Source organism: Equus caballus, chromosome 19 (genome assembly GCF_041296265.1).
Source record: "Equus caballus isolate H_3958 breed thoroughbred chromosome 19, TB-T2T, whole genome shotgun sequence".
In the NCBI taxonomy this organism is placed as follows: domain Eukaryota; kingdom Metazoa; phylum Chordata; class Mammalia; order Perissodactyla; family Equidae; genus Equus; species Equus caballus.
This window is the reverse complement of record NC_091702.1, coordinates 34,609,851-34,621,294: the sequence shown is the minus strand read 5'-3', so window position 1 is coordinate 34,621,294 and position 11,444 is coordinate 34,609,851. Positions and strand designations below refer to the sequence as shown.

Sequence of the window (11,444 nt, the reverse complement as noted above, 5' to 3'; positions counted from 1 at the left end):
CCTTTTTCCCTTTCTGCTTTTAGGAAGGGGTGATAATAGGAAATAAAATGACCTCAGGGCACAGGGTAAGGATGAAAGAGCAGAGGGCTTCTAGATGGCCATTGGTCTGGTTCTCAAGAACAGCAGGAGGAGAGAGCTCCCACCACTCCCCGTGGGCTGGGAAGGCACCCACCAGGCGTGCACCTGGCCCTGCTGAGGCAGCTATTCACATTTCCTGATTTGCATTCAAAAGACTGCTCTTTCTGACCCAATTTGGCCATTGGCACAGGCTTCACCGCCTCTTGCCATGTCTCAGCTTCCCTTTCTCATTTCAATCCCCTCTCTTCCCTGACTCTGATTCTCTCCTTCCTGCCCCATGAAAAGCAGGCCCTGAGGCTCCCAGGAGCACAGTGGAGGGAGTACCTGCTCTAAGGAAAGAGTTAGAAAGCTTCCCCCAGCTTTTGCCTTAAACCCTGAGCTCTGCAAGGCCCCCCAGGGATCAATGAGCTAAAAATAGCCGAGGTTTGTAACTGAGCTGGAACCGTTCCTGCTGCGATCTGAGTCCTTCACAGTCGTGGGGACACGGGAGGCCCACAGCTCCAGCACTGTTGATTTTTCCTGCCATGCCTGGTGGAGGCCAGCGCACCCACCCCCTGCTGCTTGTGGATTAATGATGGCATTTCCACCCTCTAGCTTCCCTGTCTCCTGTGAAGGTACATCTTGTCCTGTTCTGGGCCGCCACTTGGCATTCCTCCTGGAGGAAGTGGATTTGGAGTCGCGTTTCGAAAGAAATGTAATGTCACACTGATGTGCTCTAGATCAGCCATCTCTCCTGGCTGTCAGGTAAGTCTTGTTCCCAACAATGCCAGCTCTTCTCCCTGAGACTCTCCTTGCCTGGCAAAGGGGACACAGGAGACAGGGTATCCATCCATCTATCCTGTAATATTTTTTGAATGCCGGCTAGGCAGTTTATACTATGTAAAATACTGCTGGGTCCTATGCCGGACGCTCAGGATTCACAGCCGAATAAATGTGGTTTATCTTAATTCCTCCTTTTCCCTGGGAGATATGGAGCAGGAGAAGGGTGTTCCCAGGGTCTTTCAGTAGAGCCCAAGAGAAGACAAGGTCAAGAGAACAGTGGGGGGAGGCAGCTTAGGCCATCTCCAGGGGATAGAGGTGGGGAGGGTATTTTCCTCAGGGTCCAAAGCCTCCAGGGATGGCCTTGGCTGCCTGGGTCTTATGCTATATTTTAGCATCTGGTAGGTACACAATTAATGATCAGAAAGTATGGTGGTTAAGAGTGTGGGTTTTTAGAGTCAGACAGACCTTTGTTCACATCCTGGTGTGACTTACAGGAGACACTTAACCTCTCCAGGCCCAAGTTTCGTCATCTGTAAATCAGGGGTAATGACAGAATCTTCCTCGTAGCATGGCTGTGAGGATTGAATGAGATAGTGTCTAAATTTGTTGTCCTCCTGCCTGGCATACAATAAATAAATAGTAAATAGTATTGTTTTCAAATATAGCGTATTTATAGAAAAGTCGAGGTACACATGATTACCGTTGAAAACATAGTTTGTTACTCACAGTTCCCAAAAGGAAGGGGTATGCTATGCCATGGGTGGGTGGGGGGCACACGGAGAAGCACTGGAGAAAAGGTAGACAAGAGCCTTTGTTGTGGCTTCCACAGGAAGGAATAGGCAGGCAGGGTAAGCAGGTTTAGGACTGGCGAGTTTGGGGAATTTCAGTGGCTGTCCCCAGTTGTCTAGTACCTGGCCGTGGGGTGATTAGGCAGGTGGTTAGTGGCCTGGGGCGTGAGAACCCATGGAGGAGTTGGTTGAGGGTGTGGACTTTGATTGGTTGGCTTGCATTTGAAAGTCACACTCATTTGGCAAAACCAGGCTTCTGAGTCTGCCGGATTGATACCAGGCTCTGGACCATGAACATTATGAAAATAATAGTAATAAAATAGCTAAAATTATTGAGTACTTATTCTATACCAGGCTTAACATATAGTATTTGATTTAGTCCTGACCGCCGTGTGGGGCGCGTCCAATGATAACTCCATCAGAGGGGTTCAGTTCTCGCCTAAGTTTACATGGTACTAAGTGCCATCACTTGCATGCTGGCAGTAGGACACAGACATGCACATGCAAACATCAGCCACGTTTCTTCTCACCATCTGTCCTGAATGCCACTCAGGGACACCCCCTCTGCAGTCTGTCCCCCTCCCCCCATTAAAACTCCCACCAGGTAGTGAAGGAGCACTGGACTGGGAGACAGCAACCTGGATTTGACCTTTCTGTCTAAAATCTGCTGAGTGTATAGTTTTGAGAAAGTCACCCAGCTTCTTTGAGACTCAGTTTATTCAATCATAAAACAGTTGCAGGATTTTTGCTCAATGGATGAATGAACTGTCCCCTTCATTCCCTTTGTAGCTGTTAAAGAAATCAGATAGTGTAGACGGCAACGCTGTTCAAAACACAAAACACTGTTCCGACTTACTGTTCGCGGGATTCTAATTATACAGCCTCAAGTTGTTGTGGGATTGTTTGGGTTCGAAGGGGACAGCAGTGCTGCCTCCTTTTCCTGGTGCTCTGAGCCTGACTCAGGGTTTGTCTTTCCAATGAGTGGCCCGGGTAGCGGCCCCAGCTCAGTGAGGACTCCACACGGAATCTGAGCCAGCCTGCTCCACAGAGGTCAGGACCTTGAGAGGCCAGGGACAGAGAGGCAAGGAGGAGGGAGATGTCCATCCTCCATCTGAGACAGGAGTGGAGAAAGTGAAAACCCTCGAAGAGGAGCGGATTCCCTAAGTACTTCTCAGTAGTTGACTGCCTGTGGGGGCCTCTCCCTCACCTGATCTTGGCTCCAGGTCAACTCACTTCCCTGTGTCAGGGCTCTTTCTGCCAGTGACAGGGGACCAACCTGACTCTGACCAGCTGCAGTTACTGGCTGAAAAAGAGACCCGGGTGCTTCTTCTGAAACACTTCACCACTGTTCCTAGGTTTCCTGAAACACTAGGCTCAGGGCTGGATCTCAGAGGCTGGCGCCTTCTCCCACGTTGCAGGCCTGTCTACCCTCAATGCTCAGATGCCTGTCCAGCCTCTAGTTAGCTCCCATCCATGCCCACAGGGCCAGGGGAGTCTGCACTGCCCCCTGAAAATCCCCAGGCCTTGGCCCCTCTCTTCAGGTAAGCGCCTTCACACGGCAGTGGACATGGCCATCGCCCGAGAGTGACACCACATGTGTTCGGGCAGAAACTTCTTAGAAGCTTCATTTCAGCTCTTGACCTCTCTGACTGTTTTCCTTTTTCCACTTAAAGGGCAAAAAAATCTATTGCCAGGCTATTTTAGGTGAACTCACTGAAAAAAAAAAAAAGAAAAGAAAAGAAAATCAACGTTGGGATGTCACAGCTATTTTTAGCTGAATCTTCTCTCCCTGCAGGATTCAGGCTCTATTTGGGAACCTTGTGTCTTGGGGGGCAGCCAACCTTGTGCTTTTTCACAGAGTAATCCCCTGGCAGATAGCGAAGTCTCCTGGTCCTGCTCACTGTTTTAATGGAGAGGAGTTCTCTGGTGACCGCCTAACCTCTGTTCTGGCTCCTTGCTCACAGGCCCCGGCCTCCAGCGGCTCAGCATCTTTTATACTTTGCAAAGCACTTTGCAGTCAGGACCACTGTTCCGCCTCTCCAGGCTTCAGACACATCAGAACAGAGCAACTTTCAGCAAATTAATGAGTCTGTATCCAGGTCACATGTTATTATGAAGACTGGTTCATTTATTTCCTAGCTTAAGAATCCTTATTAACCTAAGAAATAAAGTCACGTAGAAGTATTGTCGGATCTGGGATCCTTGCTTCCACATACAAACCCAGTATGTCGCATGTATTTTTAATTCAAGGAGAAGAAGCCACCTTGGTTTTGACGTGGATCACCATGAAAACTGGAAAGAATAAATATAAACAAATGGAACTGAAACCCAGGACCTAGGAGTGCTGAGACCTAGGTTCTGGAAGGCCCAGCATTGTCTGGGATGAGGTTCGGTGTTGAGGGGTTGGGGATCAATTGGGCATGACACAGATTCCAACCAAACAGACCATAGGGAGACCTGATACTTGGTTTCTTGTCACCTAGTCTCACTTACACTAAGAAAGAGCCATCAAGAATGATGAAGTCCTGGTTCCCAGCTTCTAGTTAGGGGCTGATGGAGTTAGATATTTCTAAGAATCAGATCTCCCTCATCAGACGTGACGGCAACAGGGAGGGTACTCAGAAATGCTGAGTATTTGGCCAGTGAGAAAATACTTCTTGAAATACACAGTTTATTTTTCTTTCCCCAAATGACAGTGGCTTTATGCTCTGAGAATAAAAATAATTTATGTGCATCGTGGAGAGATACATGCAACCCCATTGCCCAGAAATAATCACAGTTACCATTTCAGGGAATAACATCCAGACATGCACTTAGATACATACGTATTCAAAGCACCTAACCAGATTCATGTAATTCTTGAGGGATGGCCTTCTTTTGTGCGTAGGAGACCCAGTTAGCTGCTTTTCACTAAACAAGACAGAGGGACCTATGTTACCAGCAAGGGGCAGAGGAACGAGTTTCTGTTCCTGACACCATCTACCACAGGGCAGTCCTGGGGAAACCAGCCTGTTTCTCTGCAGGGGGCCCTTTCCTTTGGAAACACACTTTCCCATAGTCTTTCCTGGCTGTCCTCCTCCACGTGTACACACACACACACACACACACACACACACACACACAAACGGTCAGTTTCACTTCCCTATACTTCTGGTTATGTATTTAGAGAGCTCTGTTAGTGAATCTAGTAGATTGCATTATCGTTGTCTCTGAGTCTGCCTGCCATCACTAGATTGCAGATTTCTCAAAGGCAGCGATTGTGTCTTATATATCTGTACATCCCCAGCGCTTGCAAAGTTCCTACATTCCAGGCACGGCAGGCCACAAGAACAAAAGCACAGTGGCAGAAACGAGCCCGGTGCATTCGAGTAACAGAAACAAAGTCCATGTGGCTGGAGCATAGTGAGGGGGAGGGGAGAGTACAGGATGAGGTCACAGTGGGAGGCGGCAGCCAGACGATGTAAGGGCCTGAGACATTTAGATGGCTTGACCACCCAGACTATCAAGCGGGGAGCACAGGATTTGAAGTCCAATAGACGAGTTTGACAATTGGCTCTCTTACTTACTAACTGGGTTAACATGGATAATTTTTAAAAAATGTCTCTAAGCCTCAGTTTCCTTATCTATAAAATGGACATGGTAAACTGTGGTGAGGAGGGAATGAGATAAAGTATGTTTACCACTTAGCACAGTGTGTGGCATGTGCTACTATATATAATATAATAACTATATATAATTTATAATAACTCCCATTATTAAATGGGAGATATTATGATTATTTCCCAGCAGAAATGGAAGGAAGGGAGCCACTTTCCAGAAGTTCTGAGTGTGGAGTCAATATCCTCAGGGATTAGAGAACTTCCTATGTTCTGAGAAGGGCTGAGAGGTGGCAGCAGACGGTGATCCCAAGGTCAGTGAAGTGTTACAAGTTCACAAAGTTCTACAAAAGCAATCCTGTATTCCAACAGCCAGCTGCTTCAGGCGCGGTCCAACTCAAGCCCTGCCTGATCGGAAGCATGTCCTTCTGCCTGTCAATAATGAGCTAACTATTCAAGAGTAATTCTGATTTTCACTGTGAGAATCAGGAAGACAATAGGGCTCATTTGAAAAATCTCACCATATGTCCACTTTTGCAGGCACATATCTTTGCTGAATCATGAGGGGTCCTGGAGCAAACCTTAGCTGGTGCTCACGAACTCTCACTCTGGGAAAACATCTCATCACCCACAAGTTATCTCTGAAAGCAGGATATTTTCTTAAGCCAGAATCCAACTAAGCGTTTCGGATATTGCTCAGCATCCAAGAGCCTCCATTCCATGGCTTACATTAGATCCAGCAGGAGTGATGCCAAAATTCATAACTGGTACAGCACAGGCACAGATGACCTGAGTGACAGGGACCACAGCACTCCGGCAGCCATAATCCTGAGGCCCCCATGCCCAGATGATAGGCCTTTAGTTGCTGGATTGTGAAGAGGTCCTGGGGGACTGGCCAAGGTGGCCAGGGTGCTACAAAGTCACTCTGGTGGCAACTTACCAGCTGGTCACCATTTAAACAGCCAGCTCGGCCTTACCGGTGTGTATCGGCTGCATGTCAGCTGGGCACGAGTGAGTTTGTCCACCTGCAGGAATTCTTTTCGGTGGCTGTCATTGCTTCACCTCCCACTCATTCTTGCCCTCTCCATTCAGAGTGGACAGAACGAGTCCCCAAAGCACGTTATGTGGTTGAAGGGTGTCCAGATGGGGCGGTAAGACCTCTAGTGCTGGTCCTGGCTTCACTTGTTACCACCTGTGTGACACTGGGCACAGTCATGGTCCTTTAGTAGAGACAGTGTAAGAATCAAATAAAATAACCTGTATAAGGTACCAAACACAAGGCCTGGCACATAGAAGGTACTCAGTACATAGCATCAGTCCTCCAGAGGGAAATGGAGACACGGAAGCTGCCCTCAGCAACTTTCATTTGGGAAAGTCCAGTGCCATTTACCCAAAAGCTGATTGCTGGCTGGGTGATCCCAGGGAGTGACAACCGGCAGGACAGCCACCAGAAGCTGACTGCAGCAGCCTTCTGCGTCTCGCCTCCCCAGCCCCTGAGGGAGGTGCCCACAAAATCGGCTTTTGCAGTCCATTTGGAAGAGGGATTTCAAAGGAGGGTGTCAAATGGGTGCTGAAGGAGGGAGAGTGCTGTTGATGACTCACTGTCTGGGACCACAAGGCACCGGGGCGACGGGAGGGTTGGGGGAGACGGCACCCGCCTTTCTCCGTCCTGGCTTTCTCTCCCTCCTGCTCACCACTGTTTGGGCAGTTTAATAGAGTTGCCATAGGAACAACCAGTGTGGTGGAAAGAACAGAAACCAGCAGTCCAGACCTGAGTTTGAATCCTGGTTCTGTTGTTTTCCAGCCATATGACCTTGGCCATGCTGTTTCATGCTCACCACCCTCCCTCCACAACCTCCGCTTCCTGAAAAATAGGGATCCTGCGCCCTCCCCGCCCACCTCGCAGAGTTGTTGTGAACCTTGCAAAATATGTACATGAAAGCAATTTGGGTAATGTACTCACCAAACACGATGTTCTGTAATGTGATTGTGTTTGTTTAATGTAACCTAAATTTCCCAGACCTGCCAGCCAGTGAGGTACTATTGGCAGTCACTGTCCATGCTTCACTGGATGCCAAGCTTGCAGTGCAAGCTGGGCCCTGCACTTGCACTTGTACTTAAAAAGCCCCTTAGTCACACTCTCTGGGGCCATCCAGGAGGCACCCCACACAATCTGATTCGACCGGCACAGCTTCTGCTCCTCAGTTTCTCCTGGGGATGGCTCGTTCCTCTCCTGCTCTGGAGCTTCCCCCAACCCCAAGACCCCCATATCACATCCTGTCCCTTGGGTGCCAGCAGAGCCTGCATAGGAACAGTTCCTGTAGTCCCTCTCTCCCTAGGGCTCGGACACCAGCCCCTCAGGCCGGGCTGGGAACAGATGTCCATCTGCCCTGTTCATCACTTCTCTCCTTGCATCAGGGCCCTCAGCACAAACTGTCCTTCTCAGCCAAAACCAAAAGGCCTTGGGCAAGCTAATTTCACAGAACTAACCCTTCCAAAGACTGTCCACAAGTTAACCAGACGTGCTCAGAGAAATTTGGATCTCATTTTGGGCTAAAAGTGGTATGCTTACTATAATAATATCTATCATGAATCACCATTTTTATTATTGCAAGTAGTGTCACCTCCATCTGTGGTTCTTGAATTCAGCTGGAGTGGTCTTGGTTGTGGGCTCACCACATGCCCCATACCCTAGATGTGACCCAGGAGACGGCCCTTCTAGATATCTCTGAAGGGAATCCAGACAGACGAGCTCAGGCTGTCTGAAAGTTCACCACAGGAGATTCAAATTGAAATTTAAAGGGAGTGGAATAAAATCTCTAGAGAAGCATGGTTACCAGAATGGTTTCATGTAAGTCACGGTTTCTCAAACCACAGGTCCCCTCTCATTAGGGTGTCACGAAATCAGTTTAGTGGATTGTGACCAGTATTTTAAAAGATGAAGTAGAATAGAATGTTAGAGTGCATTACACGTAATAAGGGTGAGTATTGTTTCATGATATTTTTGTTTCTGTTTTATCATACGTAGAGACTGAACTATATGAAATTACCATTTCTTAGGTGAAAAGAGTCAAATATCTGCAGTTTCATATGGTTCATCTTAACAGGATATGTATACATTTGGTCATAATGTGAGCTTTTTTTTCTGTGAATCACAATTTTAAAAACTTTGAATAAGACAATCGAATGTGGAGTCAGAAAATCTGCATTTAGATTCCAGCAGAGCTCTTTACTAGCTGTGCTCTCTTTCAGCCCCATTTCCTTTAGATGGGGATGATCAGCCTAGTGGATGGACTGATGTGGAGAATTGTGGGAGAGAATGCATGTCTGGCACATAGTAGGTTACTCACTTAGCATCAGTTAAATCTGGGGAGAATAGGAGATACCAAATGTGTGTTGCTCAGAACTGCAGCTGCAAATGTTAAAGCCAGTGCAGAGGAGCTAAAGCAAACGATGAAAGCCTAGGAGTGAGGTGGCCACAGGCATACCTGGATGCAGGGACAGGACTCAAATGATGTTACCAGGTCTCTCTGTCTCTTCCAGCTCTACTCAACTTTAAGGACAGGGTCCTCCAAGCAGGAGGAGAGGGGAGCAATGTTGCCCACAGTTCAGGTCTATATCACCCCACTAATGACCTCATAGATGCTTCCAGGAGAAGACTGCCCCCAATTGGTGCTTTCTCATGAGCACGTCTCTGAAATGGGGAGATCGGATGAAACCACTGGTGGGGGCAGTGGAGGGGGGGACACTCACCCTTCCCTGTGGCCAGACGGTAGGATGTTGCAATTGTTGGTTCTAGCAGAGACATGAAAGGACATTGGCGGGGGGTGGTGCACAGCTCCCAAAGGGAGAAGAAGTTATTATCGCCAGAAGCAGGAAAAGGAAATAAACCCCGGGCAGACCACCACAGTAAGATGAGTGAGAGAATCCGAGGTGCCCACATGGCGTGCCTGAAACAATATTTCTCACTACAGATGTCCAAAACATTTCTCTACACAATCGAGAGCAGAGAAGATGAGTAAATGGAGATAGATTACCCATAGGACAGCCCACATGCTCTGGTATGGCTCTCTGGGCCACAGTGAAATGGGCCTCAAGGCTGAAATAGGACAAGTGAAGGACAGAAGCCACTCCTAAAGAACATACCCATTACCAAAAGGCCAGAGCTGAGATGGGAGTCAAGAAGATTTAGGGTTGCCTGGAAATGTACCACGTTCTCAAGAGCAGCCCCAGGCACAGGAGCATGTGGGCAAACCCAAGAGGGGAACAGACCCATAGAATCTAGTCAGAGAGAGGAAAAGGAGGAGGCATTTCTGATACAGATCGTAAAACTGGTCCCAGGGAGAACACTGTTATGTGGGAACGCGTACTATTCAGATCTGTGGAAACATCCTTTGGCTAAAAGCAGAGCATCTGACACCTTCATAATTTGCCTTGCTGACTATTCTATCTCCCAGGGAGTAAAGGAAGTAGTAGACAAACTTTTCTAGACCAAATTCCAACCATAAGGAAGCTGTGATGGTGACATGGCGGCGACGGGGGGAGTGGAAAGGAACTTTGGGAAAGAACCTTTGAGTGGTCCCACTGTTAGTCCGTGATGGCAGGGCAGGAAGGCTGCACATAGTCAAGGATCCACGCTGGACCTGGGACAGGCAGATGTCAGAGCCTTCACAAAGAGTGGCTGTCATTTCATGGCTAGAGGGCAGCTGGAGAGGACAGGAAATCTCTCAAAAACACAGTGACAATGGTGCAAGTACAAAAGGTCCTAATGTGGAGAAATGCTGTGGTATCTTAAAAAAATAAATGGTGGAAAATTCATGTAAATGACTGGTTTTCTTTTTACAGTAGAACTAAGTTTTTAAAAAATCATTTTTATCTTCTTGTGAGTTCCCCAAGTACCTGTCTTCAACCAGTGACAGTGCTGACAGTTCAATCTCTCTCTCTCTTTCACACACACACAAACACACACATATACACACACGCACACATGCGCAGACACATATGCTAGTTCTTCAACGACTGGAGTTCTCTATTTCTTTAACTTCCTCTTTTACTACTATTGACAGGAAACTTGTGCAGTCACTAGTTTTGTCGTCATCCTAGGGTTGTCGTGCAATATTTGGAACATATTTACGCTAAAACAAAAATTTTATCTGAAATTCAAATTTAACTGGGCATCTTGTTTTTTGGTGGGGTTTTGGGGGGGTGGGTTGTGCTAAATCTGCAACCTACCCCACCCTCACCCTGCACCTTGCTCTCAGAAGCTAGAGTCATGGAGAGGACACCTAGTGGGTGGGGCAAGGGCAAGGAACTACCTCCAGGTCCTACAGAGTCCCCAGACTCCAAGAAAGGGGTGCCACAGCTTCCACGCTGTGTCTCACCCCCACTTCCATCCTGTCCTCATCCTCCCCTCACCCCCCACCCCAGCAGTACCTTGCCACACCCTAAGCACAGTCACCCACTGGGGAGGGGGGGCTCCTCAGTGCTGCTCTAGTTACACCGCTCCCAGTACAGTGCTTTATCTTCCTGTTCACAAACAAAAGCTGGAAGGAGTCAGTGCTTTTGCTCAGCTCACAGAGCAGCGGGTGTTGCTTCCATCTCCCGTCTTGGAGTTTTCTTCTCTGGGACTCTTTGCCTGCTACTTAGAGCCTCTGAGGATTCTCCAAGTTAGCTCTGCCTCTGCCTGATTGTAAGGGGGTGGAACCCCCACCCCTTCTACTTCCCTCAGCTGCTTAACGTGGAGCCACTGTCCCCTTTATTCAGGCTTTTGTTATCGCCCTTCAAATGTTATTGTGTTCCCTTCGAATACACTCTAATTTGCTGTGGTTTTCCAGAAATGAGCTGTGCATTACTGGACCCACCGTTCTAGGCAGGACCCTTGTGGAGGGGGCCTCCAGGCTTACAGCCAAGTCTACTGTTGACAGAGATGGAGACTGTCCAAGAAAACAAAATATCGCTTCCTGGCCCTTGGTTTTAGGCTTCCTCACCCATCCAACGCCCTCTTTCTACCAACTGGAATTATTTTATTTAAATGATCTCTGTTCCCTCTTTCCCCCACTCAACTACCCCTTGATTAAGAGTTGGTGGATTAGACCGTTTTCTGGGTATCTGCGGAATTCACATATACAGGTTCCATATTTGCATGAACGGTTTTCCATTTTCTTCTTAAAACAAGTTTTTCTAATTCAGACCTAAATAAGAAAGAATTGATCCTGTAAAA

The 11,444-nt window shown here is 47.9% G+C and overlaps 1 protein-coding gene across 1 annotated transcript in view; it reads left to right on the top strand.

The window, feature by feature from the left end:
* Positions 1–335: 335 nt before the first annotated feature.
* Positions 336–11,444, top strand: part of DGKG (diacylglycerol kinase gamma) — a 236,116-nt gene continuing 225,007 nt past the window's right edge. The window contains exon 1 of the mRNA XM_023623474.2: positions 336–822. The gene's annotated coding sequence lies outside the window, so the exon portion shown is untranslated. The remainder of the gene's footprint in view (positions 823–11,444) is intronic.